Genomic DNA, 10544 nt, shown 5'->3' on the forward strand with positions numbered 1-10544 from the left:
TTAGGGTTCTATATCAATCAAACACCTTCTACTTGACACTAGCATCAACTCCAACCAAAGCTGGTTTCAAAACAAATAAGGGACCCAGATGGAGTAACTGAAAAGCCCAAGAATGTCAGGTATGATTAGAATCAGGGGCTGGAGAGATGTCTCAGAAGATTAGAGTACTAGTGCTTTACCAGATGACCTGGTTTTGATTCCAAGCACTCACATGGTGGCACACAATCATCTGTAATTCCAGTTCCAGAGGATCTAATGCTCTCTTCTGGCCTCTGCACATACCAGGCACAAAAGCTTCAAAATTCATTTAAAAAAATTATTCCTCTTGGAGGCTGGAGAGATGGCTTAGCAGTTGAGAGTATTGACATGCCAGCTTATAACTGTCTGTAACTCACACATGTGGTACACCGGCATGTATGCAGGTAAAACACACAAAACAAGCAACAATAACAACAAACTCTCCCTCTTCCCTATTTTAAATATCTTAACTCAACTTCTCACAGTTTCAAGCACAAATTACTCTGACATTGTTCCTATTGGCCGTCTTTATCTGCCTTGGTTTTCAATCATGTGTGTATGTATGTGCGCATATGTATGCATCTGCATAGGTACAGGTGAGCATATGTGTACATATGGAGGACAGAGGTCAGCATCAGGTGTCTTCTGCAATCACTTTATCCTATTTTGTGAGATAAAGACTCTCACTGAACCCACAGCTCATCAATTCAGCTAGATTGGCTGGCCAGCAAGCCCCAGGGATCCTCCCATCTCTATCCTCTGGGATTGCAGGTATGTACTCTTGTACCAATCATTTTTGAGTTGAGTGCTGAGTATCTGATTCAGTTCCTCATGCTTGCATGGCTAGGACTTTATCAACTGAACCATCTTTCCAATCCTTTAATCCATTCTTTACACACAAAAGTATCTCATCATATCTCTCCCAGGAATTAAAGTCTTTGAATGGCAACTGTGATGGTTCATGTCAGTTGTCAACTCAATGAAATTTAGAATCACCATGGGTGGGGGAACTCTAGGCATTGTCTGTGAGGATTTTCTAGAGTGAGGTTGTAAGACTCCGCCTGTCAGTAAGTCATGCTATGATCTCAGGTACCAAACTGCGTATAGGGGAAAAAGATAGCTGAACCCCAACATTCATTGCTCTCTGCTTCTTGTTTGAAGATGCAATCTGACCAGCTGCCTCAAGCTCTGATTTCTATGACTTCCTCACCATGATGGAACTGTGAACTGTATCCTTGCACTATGAACCAACACAAACTTCCTGTCAGGCATTTGGTCATAGCAATGAGAAATGAAACTGATACAGCACCCCACTGTGAGCAGACTGTGGATTACATTCTCAGGCACCACATAGGAGATGCTTCGTGATCTTTTTTCCTCTGGGTACTGATCACTGCTATTCTCCTTGGAACACACCATGCTTCCTTATGTCTTCGCATAACATGCATTTTTCCCATCTCACCATTCATCAAAGCTCAGTTTGAGCATCACATCCTTAAATTATTGTATGTGTAGCCAATTCCTTCCCTAAATGATCTCTGTACAACACTTACAGCATCCTGAGAATATCTCTATTCTGGCAGATGCCGCTTTGAGTGGTTGTCTCCTTTGCAAGGTTATAAGCTTCTTGAAGGCAAGGACCTCATGTTTGAATGCCTAGTTCTTGATATGGTTTCTGACGTTCTGTCTGGGCTCTGCATGTACTGAAAGAATTGGATATTGCTAATTGCTACTGAATTCTCCAGGCCTCTTCTGGTTGCCAGTGATATCTAGTAGAAACTGGCTATAGACATTTAAATGACATCATCAGGACCACACATTTCTTTTTTTCTTTTTTCTTTTTTTTTTTGCTTGTTTGTCTGCATATTTAAAAAAAATGGAAACAGGATTCCTCTGTGTAGCAGCCCTGGCTATCTTGGAATTTTCTCTGTAGACCAGGCTGGCCTCAGATTCACAGAGATCCACCTGCCTCTGGATCCTGAGTGCTGGAATTAAAGGCTTGCACCACCACACCCAGGTAGGACCATGCCTTTCTAAGTTTTGCTTCCATCTTTCTTGGCTTTCATCTTCAGATGGAATCTCTGACTATCAACAGCTCCAGTCCATCAACTTAAAAATTCTAGTAAAAAGAGGCATTTCTTTTCTTTTAAAAATTGTTTGTATAGTGGTTTTTTCAATTTCTTGATAATTTCATATATGTACACAATGTTTTGATCTAGTCCATACCTCATTCTCTCCCTTTCACTTCCTTCCCCACATTTCCTGTACCTTCCCAATTTCATGTGCTCCTATTTTTTGTTTTTGCCCACTGAGTCCACTCAGAGCTCTCAGTATGAATATGGGTGTAGGGCCATCTACTGGAGTGTGGACAGCCTCTCAGGCGCTGCTTCTTTGAAGAAAGGAGACTCTCCAGAGGAACCTTCTTTCCCAGCATTTTCAGTAAAAGCCACAGCACTGTTTTCCATGGACTGATTTATTTCTGTGCTTGGGGTGAGAGGGATAGCAACTTCATAACTTGTCTATTTCAGGATGTGGGGCAGGGGGATTGAATCCTTGCCTTCCTGGAACATCTGGACTGGTGGGCCAGATGTGTTTCTCTGAAAGAAAAGTGGAGTGCTTTTGTCAGAAACACACATGATAAGTCAGAAGAAAGCAGAAATGGTTGCCTAGAAGTGTCAGGAGCTACTAGTAGTTTAAAATGTCTGATTACTTTTCACTGTAACCCAAAGCAAGTCTATTTCAGGGTTAACCAAACTAAGATTTGCTCAGTTTTACACAGCTCAGGAGTGGCGGAACCAGATTCTTACCCTAGTGGTCTGACTCGAAATACTTTGCCCTTTAAAACGTTTTATAAATGCAATCTCTATGCACACAAGAAATCCAAACAGTACAGAAAGGCATATGATATAGAGGTAAGTAGAGTTCAAGTGCTGATCATAGCATGTCTTCCCCGTGCCACGTCTTCCCACTGCCTATCCTGAAGGGTCGGCCCACTTACAAGTTTTTACTGTACTACTTTTTAATAATTGAGGGCTAACTTGTCTTCACTTCTGAGGATCTCACCCAGTACTCTACATAGTGTGTAATCTTCCCATTCTGACCTATGTTTATTTCTCGATCTACGTAACATCGGAAAGCATTCTTCTTCCTATTTCCGATGGCTTTTTCTCAGCAGTGGACCACTTCTTACACTTGTGCAGATCAGAGCATGCGCAGGGGCAGACTCAATGCTTCTGAAAATTGTGGTATCTCTCTGTGTTTCATTTTACTTCTGATATGCTGTTCTGCACATTTTGACATTTTAAAGATTTTCTTTCTTTCTTTCTTTCTTTCTTTCTTTCTTCCTTCCTTCCTTCCTTCCTTCCTTCTTTCTTTCTTCCTTTCTTTCTTCTTTGTTTATTTTATAAATGATGAGTACACTGTAGCTGTATTCATATACACAGCAGAAGAGGGCATCAGATCCCGTTGCAGATGGTTGTGAGCCACCATGTGGTTGCTAGGAATTGAACTAGGGACTTTTGGAAGGGCAGTCAGTGCTTTTAACTGCTGAGCCATCTCTCCAGTCTCCAATCTTTTTAAAAGGTACAATTTCTTAGCTGTGCCTGATTCTTCCTCCCAGAATAGTGGACTGGAACTCATCTGCAGACCGTAAGCCTGGGTTATTGCAACTTTCCCTGCCTTTATGTCTCTTCTCTCAAAGATCAGTCCTACACTAGCTGATGCTTTATTCCTTTTCCCCTTTTCCCTTTTTCCTTTTTTTTTTTTTAAGGCAGGGACTGCACTACTCCGCCATGGCCCCAAATAGCACCACTTTTAGTAGTTTTTAAAAAATCCTTCCAGAGATGTTCTATGCATAAAAAGCACACACATTTCCTCTTTTTGTACAAATGGTACCCTTTGAAACATAAGAATTTTCACCTTAGTTTTAAATCACTTATTATCTTACAGATTGTTCCATATATATTGACCTCATTCTTTCAAAGGTAGAGCCTGCACTTCTAACCCTGACTCTGTTCTGTCTTAGTGAATGACAGCTTAGTGATTATTGGTTATAATTGGTGCTCAGTAAACAGTTGATGGGTTGAATATATTACACTGAAGTGGCCGGCCTCTTGAGTTCTGATGATGGAGAAAATGGATGTTTCATATTCATTTTGGGGGCCTCTGTGATCTACATGTCTCTGTCCTTTTTAAAAATTACATTGAAAACATTTTTCTTTCCTTTTGGTTTGTGGTAAATTGAGGGCTAGAAATAGTTAAAGCACAGCTCTGGGTTCTTTCATAGGAATAAAGTACACTTTTATCTTATGCATTTATTATCTCATCTCTACATAAGTTGAATTTTGTTCCCTTCTAATTCATATCCCTGGGCCCTAACTCCCAATGTGACTATATTTGGAGTTGGGAATCTTTGAAGAGGTAATTAAGGTTAAGTCAAAAGAGTGGGACTCTAAAAAGAACGATGCTGTTATAAGAAAAAGAAGTTATCTGGGGAAGCTCACACAGAAGAAAGGGCATGTGAAGACGTAGGTGATGACATGAAAGATGAAGAAAGAAACTGGAAAGAAAAAAGACAATAGACATGGGCTGGAGAGATGGCTCAGCCATTAAGATCACTGACTGGTCTTCCAGAGGCTCTGAATTCAATTCCCAGTAACCACATGATGCCTCACAACTATCTGTAATGGGATCTGATGCCCTCTCCTGGTGTGTCTGAAAACAGTGACAGTGGATTCACATATATAACTTAAATAAATAAAAAAAAGACAAAAATCTTTTTAAAAAGAAAAAGAAAAAACAAAGACAGTGTCTCAAAAAAAATGTGGCTAACAATTGAAAAAGACATTTGACCCTACTGTCTAATCTCTATATACAAAATTGGACTTCTTGGACTTCCAGTCTCCCAAACATTGAGAAGTAAAGGTCTTCATTTTAAGCCACACAATCTGTGGTATTTTGTTATGGTGATCATATAAAACAAGCTTTCTTCCTATAAGAAAGTGGTCAAATGTCTATATATGCCCCAGTGGAGTGATAGTAGAGATATAGTAATTCACTTATATAGGAAAAATATTAGAAATACCCTAAGTATTCATTATTAAAACAATAGTTAGATGATGAAGGATTAGCATACAGTATTGGTGCATAACTTCTAAAAGTGCATGCGTGTGTTTGTTTGTGTGTGTGTGTGTGTGTGTGTGTGCATGAGAAGGTTAACTCTGCTACTTTCTCTTGTAATATTACAAGCTATTATGTTGATGTTGGTTACTCTCCAGAACATGATGATAAGACTCTATTGCTGAAGAAACCACACACCTAAGTCAATAGAACATGGAGAGAGGAAGCTGTTATTGACTTGAAAGCTTCATTCTTACTGGCTAGTATTCACAGTGCTGGGCTCTGCTGTACATATTACTGGAGGAGAAAAGTGATCATCAATCTTTCCCACTTGTGAACAGTAATAACCTGCTTGGCAAGATATGCCTATTGGTGCAGCAGTGGCTTGTGTGCCATGAAAGTAACAAATCACTCTCTCTGACTGTGGTTAAGTTCCACTCCATAAGCTGGAACACATACCAGTTATTAGAGCCAAGAATCTGTGGCTAGAGGGGTCATAGACCATAGGGGAGAACCTACAACTGTTTCTCTGCTTATAGGACATAGGATTAAATCCACATATTTTAAATATACAAGCCAATGACTTTTGTTTAAGATGGAATCTTGCTATGGTACACAGATAGGCTTGAAATTTACTATGTGTGGTGATTTGAATGTGCTTGGCCCAGGGAGCAGCACTATTAAGAGGTATGGCCTTGGTGGAGGAAGTGTACCACTTTGGGTGTCGGCTTTGAGGCCCTTTTTCTAGGTGCCTATCAATCTTCTCCTGTCTGCCTTTGGAAAAAGATGTAGAATCCTCAGCTCCTCCAGCACCATGCCTGCCTGGACTCTGCCATGCTTCTTTCCATGATGGTAATGGATTGAACCTCAGAACTTGTAAGCCATCCCCAATTAAATGTTGTCCTTTATAAGAGTTGCCTTGGTAATGGGGGTCTCTTTACAGCAATGGAAACCCTAACTAAGATACCATGTAATCTCAGACTGGCCTGAAATGGGAGATTCTTCTGCCTTTGTCTCCTGAATGCTAAGATTTGAGTGTTGTAATAGTAGTGTTGCAAGAAGTTACAGTTCTATATGTGCATTGTAGTTATAGTTGTATATTATATATGTGCAATGCATGTTGGTACACATGTGCTCATATGCAGAGGTTGGACACTGATGTCAGATGTCATTTTCAACTGTTCGCCATGTAATCCTTTGACACATTATCTTTTACTGAGTCTGGAGCTCACTGATATGGGCAGGCTTGCTAGTCCTCAGAGAGTCCTCTGTCTCTGCTTCTACATGCATCACCACTTCCAGCAATATACTTGGGGATACATTGGGGATCCAAACTTAGCCATCTCCCCATTCCAAAGAGCCTATATTTTTAAATTTTCATTTTCCCCAATAACAACGATGTTGAAAATTTTTACTTACATGTTTGCCAGCTTCGTTTCATTTTATGTGAACCTTTGTACATTTTGGCCTATTTTAATTGTGTTAATCTTATTACTAAAGTGCAAGAGCTTTTCAGATGAGTACTATACACACACACACACACACACACACACACTCACACACACACATATACATATGTACCCATGGCTTGCCTTCATTTCTGTTTTTAAATGCTATCTCCAAGAATAGAGGACTTTAATTTTGAGCTAGTTCAATTTATTGATTTCTTTCCTTTAGAATACATGCTTTTGGATATTAAGAATTCTTTGCCTATATTAAGGGCAGAAACTCTTTTACTCCTGTTTTCTTCTACAAGTTTTTTAGTCTAGTTTGTCTTAGGATCAATTTTAAGTTCATTTCTGTTTATAGTGTAAGGCGAATTTCACGGTTTAATTTTTTTCTTTGTGGATATTCAATTGTCCTAGCAGCTTTTGGGAATCTTTTCCTATTGGATTGCCTGGGCATCTTTGTCAAAAATCAATTGACCATAGATGAGTGGGTTTATTTCTGGACTCTTTATTCTATTCCATTGATCCATATGTCTACCCTCTGTTAATAGCACACTGTCCTTATTACTGTAGCGTTATAGTAAATCTTAGAATAGTATAGTTCTTACATTATTTTAAGATGTAGTGTAGGAGGAGATAGTCCCAGTCCTCCAGATTTGTTATTCTTTCTCAAAGCCATTTGAGTTATTTTAAGTCCAAGACATTTACATATAGATTTCATTATCGGCTCATCAACTTTTGCTTTAAAAAAACCTGTTTGCTCTGTGATTGAGATTACACTGAATTGCTGCCTGTTGGAAAGCATTGACACACCAGTATTGACAGACAGCACTCAGAGATAAGAGACATTACATGTACTTTCATTTAATTTAGGTCTTTTATTTTTTTCAGAATATTTTCACACTATTTTGGGTTTTGTTGTTGTATAGAGTTTGCACATTTTTACTAATTCATCCACAATGTTTAATGTTTTCTGATGCTGCCAGAAGTGATATTTGTGGTAACCAGCCTGCAAAGTGCCCACCAATGACCCGTCCCTTGTGGGATTTTTGTCTTGTATAGTTGCTTTTCCACATTCAGTCCATGTGATCAGTAGAATGTGGCTGAAGTGCTGGAATGTTTTCTGTGAGACTCAGTGTTAAGAGACCCATGGCTGCAGCTTTGTTTGGTGTTGGATTGTACTCAGCAGAGGTGGGAGAAGCACTCTTGGAAGGTACCTTTGGGCTTTTTATGCAGACGATCATCTCACTTGTGTCAGATAGTAACATGTGTTGCCTTTATACCAAATTTGGATGCCTAATCAAAGTGCTTAAAAGTTTCCTGATAGTGTTGTGTAATAGGTGAGAGCAAACACTCATTTAAATTATTTTGTTAATGCTTCTATGAATGTTGTGCTCATGAGTGCATATACATGTGCACCTGAAGGTATACCACGGCATTGTGGAGGTCAGAATGCAAGAGCTGGTTATCTCCTTCTATCATGTGGCTTCCAGGGCTTGAACTCCAGTTCTAAGGTTCGACTGCCAGCACTATTTGCCCTCTGATCCATCTCACCAGTCCTGAGAGCAGACGTTCTTACCATGTTCTTGATCTTAATAGGGAAGTGTTCACTCTGCCCATGTGAATAATGTTAGTTGTAGGTTCTTCTGAGATGTCTCTCATCAATATGAGGAAGTAATTTTCTTTTCTGTTTTGAGTTTATTTGAATTTTATTGATTTGTTTGTTTGTTCATTTATTTATTTAACTTAGATTATATTGTTTTTGTGGGTAAGAAGACCGAGATAGTCCACATATAAATTCAATGGTAAAGCTATGATTACAGCTGACTTCATATCTTAGATTGTATAATTTTAGCACACAATATTCTTAGAGTAAGGCCCAAAGAACTTAGTTGAAGATAAAATATTAACAGAAATTTGGTACAAAATACTCAAATTTGGAGAACTGCATTTCACAGAAAAATACCCAAACTTTTCTTCCGAAACAAGTAAGTCAAAATACTTTATGTAGATTACTGACAAGTCATGACTCAAACCTTTCTGGAATTCAAGTTTCATATACAAAAACACTTTCAGAACACCTTTACAAGTAACAGAGAAGTCCCTTATAACTTGCTGTTGCTTTTTGCTTTTAGTTTCCCATCATCTACAGCTGTCTAAGTATTGATGAAAAACTCCAGAGAGAAGGCATTTGTAACTTTTAAATTATCTTTCTGAGTAGTATGATAAAAATTTCAGTGTTATATTGAGGACATAAATTATCTTCTTCATTCAATATATTCATGCTGTATATAACTTGCTTGGTATTTATCTAAGTAGACATTTAGTTGTTAACAAATGCCATGACTTTATAGTGGTTTTATACAAGAATTGGTGTCATCTTCAGTTTCAGGCATCCACTGGGGATCCATGACAAGTAGGAGGGACCTACTGTAGTAATATAAGTCTTTAACCCATAGACATTTTATTGTTTCTGGTGCATCTTCTTATGCAATTCTTCAAGAGCTGCTTCTTTTTCTCTTAGAATTTGCTGAAGTCTTCTTGTTTTTTCATCTCTGATGGTTTCTTCTAGTTCTGGTGGTGTCACTGGAAAAATATCTTCAGTATAGTTCTTTTTAAAATAATTACTTTGCTCAAAAGATGTGCTTGAACTTAATGTGCCTTTTCCCTGCTGCTCATGAGAGCAGTGTTCTGCCTCAGTTCTCTTGTCTTCCCTGGTTGTGTTATAGCTTGTGACAATGTTATGTTGTGAGATGGTAAAATACTGATGTTGGTGAATACAACTAAGGAGTTGGGAACTAACAACATCAGTTTCATTCATGACGTTCATGACCGTGTCACCAGCACTCTCCATTTTTCTCCTTTTTGTGTAATCCATCTTCTTCATGGTTTTTGGTTTTTTTTTTCTTAGAAAAACTCTGTTTTTTCCTTCTTCCTTCACCATGAAGTCTGCATCTTTGTAAGAACTACTTTTCACCAAACAGTTAAAGGAATCAAAACCTTTTCTAGAGCCCAGATGGTCAGGAATTCAAATAAGACATACTCTTGAGTCTTTAGTGAGACCAAATATCTTTTTTTATTGTGTATTTTATTTATTTACAATACAGATGTCATCCCCTTTCCCCATTTCCCCTCCCTAGAACCCCCATCCATACCTCTTTTTCCTTTATGCTTTATACCATTTTGATTACATGCATGTATTAAGGTCAGTTCTAGGTTGAGGGTCTAGCAATACATAGATGCAAATAGTCGAGGAACAAGGAATACAATAAACACAAATAGTCAAGCAACAAACAAGACAATAAACACAAATAGTCAAAGAAAAAGCAAGGCATTAAACCCAATTACGTGAACACTCCCATGATCACTGTTTCTACAAATATCCTTTTAAGTTCAGCATCATTCTTCAGATATGATGCCTTAGCATGGTTTCATTGAGAATATTCCTTGTCACATCTTTCTTGAATATCCTTTTAAAATATTGATATCATCTTATACTGGGTTAAGGGAGCCTGAATTTCGCTCTATGGTTTTCAGAAAGACGGTCTGCAGACTGTTAGGCATTTTAGATGGGTGGGAGGGAAGAAGGCAGTGAGTAGTATGGGGACAGAGTCTCCAACTAGGCATGAATCAGAGCACAATAGTGGAGCCACAGCCACTGAGGGGAGTGAGCAGAAGTATGTGGCAAAAGATGGTCAACAGGGCAAAGTCCTGAAGTTTTATTATAAACCATTTTCTAATACATTTTCCAAATCTATTTAAAATATATATTTTTATTTTTGTTCACTAATATAAATAGTTACATTGATTGAATTTTGAATGTCAGACCAGCTTGGAATTTCTGAGACACACTTTACTTGGTCATAATGCATGACGTGTTTCTGAGAACCAGTCAATCTTTCTTCCTTCCTTTCTTCCTTCCTTCCTTCCTTCCTTCCTTCCTTCCTTCCTTCCTTCCTT

The 10544-nt window shown here is 38.5% G+C and overlaps 1 pseudogene; it reads right to left on the reverse strand.

Moving 5' to 3' along the window:
- Positions 1 to 9048: 9048 nt before the first annotated feature.
- Positions 9049 to 10078, reverse strand: LOC114634394 (annotated as a pseudogene).
- Positions 10079 to 10544: the final 466 nt, after the last annotated feature.

The sequence above is a fragment of the Grammomys surdaster genome, unplaced genomic scaffold (genome assembly GCF_004785775.1).
Source record: "Grammomys surdaster isolate TR1022 unplaced genomic scaffold, NIH_TR_1.0 953, whole genome shotgun sequence".
NCBI lineage: Eukaryota > Metazoa > Chordata > Mammalia > Rodentia > Muridae > Grammomys > Grammomys surdaster.